Here is a 6056-nt window from a genome sequence, read left to right as displayed (position 1 = left end):
TGCCTCAGACTTTAGTATTAACTTTCATTTCTATTAAGGTAGTCTTCAACTTATACCACAATGGAATTTTGGTCATAGGTTGTTGCAGTCACAAGTGGCTTCCTTGCAAGCAGTCACGATCAAGTTTCCGGAGGGTAGAAAGCAGCGAGTCTTGAACTTGTGCAATGGGGCTAATTTAATGGTTGCTGCTCTATGCAGAAACGCATCCTTTCAAGATAACATCAACATTTTTGCCTTTGTTCAGCAATAATAGGACAGTCATCATCCTATTTGCGTTCCTCCTTTTGAAACGGTATTTTCCAAAGCACCTGAAGGCCAGACAAGGAACAATGGATGGAAATTGAACAAGGACAGATTTAATCTGGAAATAAGGAGATGCTTTCTGACGTGAGAACAATCAACCAATGGAACAGAAGTTGTGGGAGCGCCATCACTTGAGACTTTCAGGAAGAGATCGGACTGCCATTTGTCAGAAATGGTGTAGGGCTGGGGGGGGGTTGGACTAGATGACCTACAAGATCCCTTCCAACTCTGATTATCTGCTATCTGTTATTTATTTGACAAAGCAAAGCAAAAGAAATGATGCAGAATGCATTAGTGGGGGAAGGCCACTATAGTTCATGGATATTAGAACAGTGATTGGCAACATGGTGCTTGAGCACCCATTGCACTCCTGAATGGAATGGTTTTAGACCAGATCTGTAAATAGCCATAGCAATAAGACTTATATACTGCTTCACGGTGCTTTAAAGCCCTTTCTAAGTGGTTTACAGTCAGCATATTGCCCTCCCAAACAATCAGGCTCCTCATTTTACTGACCTTGGATGGATGGAAGACTGAGTCAACCTTGAGCCGATCAGAATCGAACTGCTGGCAGTTGACAGAGTTAGCCTGCAATACTGCACTGCAACCATTGTGCCACCACAGCTGCAAGCTTTTTCTTTTGCCTAGGATCATCCAACCCTATAAAGAGTCAGAAAAAAATGGCTGACTCCTATGCTAAAAGAAAAATAGAAGAGGTGGTCCTTGTTTAACAACCACTCATTTTGCAACCCATTCGTGCCCACAATGGTGCTGAATGAGTGGTATTTATGACTGGTCCTTGGGATTCCTGCCATCATGGTGTCAATATTTGTAACCTCCTTTGCTGGCTTCCGACAAACAAACTATAGGTAAGCCAGCACGAGTTAAAAATGGCAACTATGTGAGATCATCATCTGATAACCTAGATCACTGGTGATACGTCACGTGACATCACAACTTTTTCCGCCTTCACTAAACGGGGTGGGCATGGCCAGTGTGTGACACCTGACCTAAATTGATTTGCTTCATGACAACAGCAACGGGGAGTGACGGAATTGCTGCTGCTAAGCCATGCAGTCATGTGATGTCCTTTCTGACTCCGTTGCTTAGTGACAGCTATTGAAGTCCCATTATTAACCAAGGACAACAGTCAAGAATTGTAGCGTGTACTACCATTTGGTGGAGCAGCCATTAAGGCCTTGGAAAAAGATATTCCAAATTTGTGATGTATCTATACCCACAAAGACCAGAATTGTGCAAGCCACCGTATTTCCCCTGACCCTTTATGGAAGTGAAGGTTGGACTTTGAAGAAGCAAAATAGCACCAGTATTGTCTCTTTTGAACTTCGGTGTTGGAGAAAACCTGAGAATACTGTGGACAGCCAAGGAAATTTACAAATACAACACCAAACCAATTGACCCAGAATGTACATTCAGCCTGGCACGATGGACCACACTCAAATTATCCTTATTTGAAAACAATATGCAAAGACCCAAGTCTCTGGAAAAGGTTCTAATGCTGGGAAAGGTGGAAGGAAAAAGAACAAAAGGATGACCAAGAATAAGGTGGATGGACTCAGCTACAGTGGTGATGAGTGCACTGTTGGAAAACCTGAAAGGAATAGATTATTGTGGAGAAAATCTAGGCAACTTCTAGGACTCAAAAATGACTTGCTTGCCACATGATAAATCAGCGGTAAGAAAAATCTGAGTTACAAATCAGCCACAGTTCTAGATCCCGAGAACATCCAAAATGAGTACATGTTTCAGTATCTGCAAGTCTAGAGTATGAACTGGGGAAATAGGGCTTGCAAATCATTTCCATCCGATCAGCCACTATTAAAGACTTTGCGTGTGTAGGTCTGTAGGTGTATGTTACGCTGGCTCTGTTGCATCCCAACCTTCACTCCTGCATCAGGTTTGCACAATGAACAATAAATTGGGTAGAAAACATTACAACTCTTAATTCCACCAATCCCAGGAGCTGCCATGGGAACAGCTGGGTCTGGTTTGTATTTAAGGAAGAAATGACTCCTCTGAGTCTCCCCAACCAGAGGACCCAGCTGTCAAATTCTAATTAAATTTTCCTCCCACCAGCTGTGGATTTGTGTTTTGGCCACTTGTTTAATGATGTTAGCATTTAAGTGGTCAAATATCAAAGCCCAGATTCTCTTCAGATCTGATTTAACAGATTTAACCTTACACCGTCTACTATTGACCTCACCCCTTTCCTAAGAGGTCTGTAGGGGGCATGCATAAGCGCACCAACATGCCTACCGTCCCTGTCCTATTGTTTCTTTTTATTTTTATGATATGTATCCATTTCATGTATTCATAACTATGTATATACTTATATCTATTATCTTGTAAACAATTGACAAATCAAAATAAATAAAAATAAAAATCTGGTTCATTACCAGGGGAGAGACTACATTTTGGTTTGACTCATCATATTTATGCTGTGACGATTTAGGATTAGGTGTTCTCCATCCTTAAAATATGGTGGATATCGGGGCAATTTAAACCTGTTTAAAACAAAAGTTTAAATTCCCGTATTGGTTGAAACGGGGAGGGGCAAAATAATGCAATGGGGACAAAAGAACCATGTTACAGTACTTGCAAAATGAAACTTTTTTTCCTGAGTTTACAAAGGTAAGTGCATGACTTATAACTCAGCATTGTAAGATTGCATTCCTTGTGTATTTTTTAATACACAGAACTATATTCAGAATTTTCAGCTAAATGCATTCTTCTTCTCTGGGATTTGGTTAAATGTGGCTTAATATACCGATTTTTGCACCCCGCAATCCTGGGTCTTACGCTTGCTTTTGTTCCCATCCTCTAAAGCCGTGCTGCTTTAATCTCAGCAACTTTAAAATGGGTGGACTTCAGTCAACTTGCTAGGGAATTCTGGAAATCGAAGTCCATACATCTTAAAAGTGGCAGATTGAGAAACTCACTCTAACAAGCCTAATTAATTGCTTGCTTGAATACATTATTGTGGCAATTTACATGGAGATGTGAAAAGGTACTTCTATTAGGGGAGAAAGAGGCCTCATCCAAAGAACAATTGCAGATTAGATGCTTCTAGTTTCAAACTAAAGCAAAGGTTTGCAGAAGGAGAGTTTCAGCAGCAGCAGGTTGCCATGTGCTCCTTTTCTGAATGTTGCATTTCTAGACTTCATATTTCATGTTTTGAATAAATAAATTCTGGCCTAAAAAGCATTCCACTCACTCCATAAGTTAGCATGTTTCTAAACTGTCCAAATCTTTTTTAGTTAGGAGAATGGGATTTTTTTTTTTTAAAAAAAATCAAACTCTGCCCTGTTGATTCTAGAATTCTCCTCCCACATTTTTAATCTTATTTTAAATCTATTATTTCCTTGATTTGCAAGAAGCAAAAAAAATAAAAGAACATGTTTATTTCTGCACAATAAAAGCTCGGCTTGGGCAGTCCCCAGGCAGAGAGATTTCCCAGAAAATGTTGAATCAGAACATTTTTCCATGGAAATGACTATGAGTCAGACCAGCATATCCTCAGCCTTCATAGTCTATACTTTTTTGGGCAATATTATCCGATGTGGACGAAAGAAATGTTGTCTACGGAATATTTTGTATTTTAAGAAACAAAGTTCTGCTCTTTGGAGAAAAGCTTTTGAATGGCAGATTGGAACAATTTCAGAAATGGGCCTCTCTCAAATGATACTGCTCTTTCAGCTTTTCCTCCTATGGCTTTCGGTTTGATGGCTTGTGTGATTTCAGATTTTCTGTACTGCAGGTGTCCATAGGATGATCATAATATACATGACACGTTTAAAAAACAGGCAGAATCTCAATCGCATCGCCTTGCTTCTTCTGACCCTGTCCTGTGGACCGCAATGGAACCATTGGCCACAGCTGCCTGGCCTTGCCCACTTCACCCCGGTACCCCTGCCGGCCCACCAAAGGCGTTCCTACCTGGCTGCCCTTCCCCCCTCCTTGTGACCCCGTAGATACACCTGCTATATACTCTTGTGTCTTCAAACCCATTGTCCACCTTTATGTGTTTCTTGCATTGTGCTTTCATCCAGTCTACTGCAAGCTCTATTGGGAGGTGGTGGGGGCAAGAAGAAGTTGTGAAACTTAAGAAATAGCACTTTTATTATTGCAACCTATGCTTTTGATGGAAAAGTCAGCTATTGAGCAGCTTTTCCACTTATACCCACCTACTGCAGAGGATCTTAGATAGCTGGAGGATTACATTTCTTTCCTGACATTCAGCCAGGAAGTAATATTAGAGTAGCATCCTTATGTTTTACCTTTCATGTAGGTTGGGGCTGAGTAGTAGCCACCAGGCTGTCTTCTCAGCTCTTTATTGCAAAATCCTTAAGTCTGAATTATGTAATTGCCACCTGAAACCTACCAGTTTTTCTGGTCATATTTTTATTTCCAAAACTGTATGAGAATTGGATGGACATTATATTTAGGACTCTTTCCGTGCAAAGCCTGATACCTCTGAACTCATTATTTGTATATATCCAAAGAGAAAGGTTAAAAAAATAAGAATGTTACCTCAAGTATTGCTTTTGAACGTGCTCATGTTTTTTTCCCTACTGTATGCCTATTTTTATATAAATACAAAGCACTAAGGGAGCTATGTATTTACAATCCTCGTGGGTTTGTAGATTTAAGATGTAGATAATAGTTTCCATGATGTTTCTCTAAACTTCCCATACTTGAGTGAAGCTGTATTCCTTGGTAACAGCAGATACATAAATTGGAATACACTGTAAGAGGAAAGAATTATTATCTTGCATTCTGCTAATAAATAGCTTTCAACCGAGGCAAATTCTCTCAGAGAACAAGAAATACTTGAAAGAGGAGTGGCAGGTCCCAGAGAGGAAATGAACCATGAGACAATGCAGCGTTTAGTTTCATTAGCAGTAACATTGGGGACAAGGAAGAGGCCTCCCTGAAGAATGTAGGGATCACTTGGGCGTCCCTTGGGCAATGATATAGAATCAGCTAATTCTTCCACAACAGCAGCCAGACAAATTCAACTTCATGCTCATTTGTATGTTCTATTCCACATCTTATTACTGTTTTACATTTTCTACATAGCTTCTCCCCTCTTTTAATTTTCTCAATTTTATTTTAATTATCTCAATTTAAACTATTATATTTATATTTTTTGTCTGTCCTGTTTCAATTATCTATTATCTTTTTTCATTAAACAAAATTTATCCTGTAGTTACTGATTGGAGTATGACGCCTTTATATCTTTTAGGTTTATCCATTTAATTCTTATTTAGGCTTCAATATATACCCTAAAGTTATAACATTCAATATAACACATAACTTCCATTCGGATTCTGCTTGGTACATTCTTAAAATACACACTATATTCTTAAAAAAAGAAAAAATTATAAATGTATGTAATTAAAACAACACATTCCATTCCAATTCAATTCTATCATTAATATTAATATTCATTAAAATCTTAACTTCTTTAACATTACTTTTCAATTAAATATCATACTTCTATGGGAACAATTATAAACTTTCCATTGTTAATTCCCCCCCTTCACTTATATTTTATAAAACATTGACTAATTAAAATGTTCCCATTCCTTCCTAATTCAATTTTCTCATTTATTTTATTTCACTTATTTTATTCACAAACATTTCACTAAATTACACTATTTTATCCCTCATTTTAATCATACAGTTTCCAATTTTCTAGAGTTATTTCTATTACTAATATACAATCTTAT

Source organism: Notechis scutatus, chromosome 2 (assembly GCF_049901735.1).
Source record: "Notechis scutatus isolate UNSWTSFEM ecotype Mainland chromosome 2, rNotScu1.2, whole genome shotgun sequence".
Classification (NCBI taxonomy): domain Eukaryota; kingdom Metazoa; phylum Chordata; class Lepidosauria; order Squamata; family Elapidae; genus Notechis; species Notechis scutatus.
Note: the sequence above shows the minus strand (reverse complement) of the source record.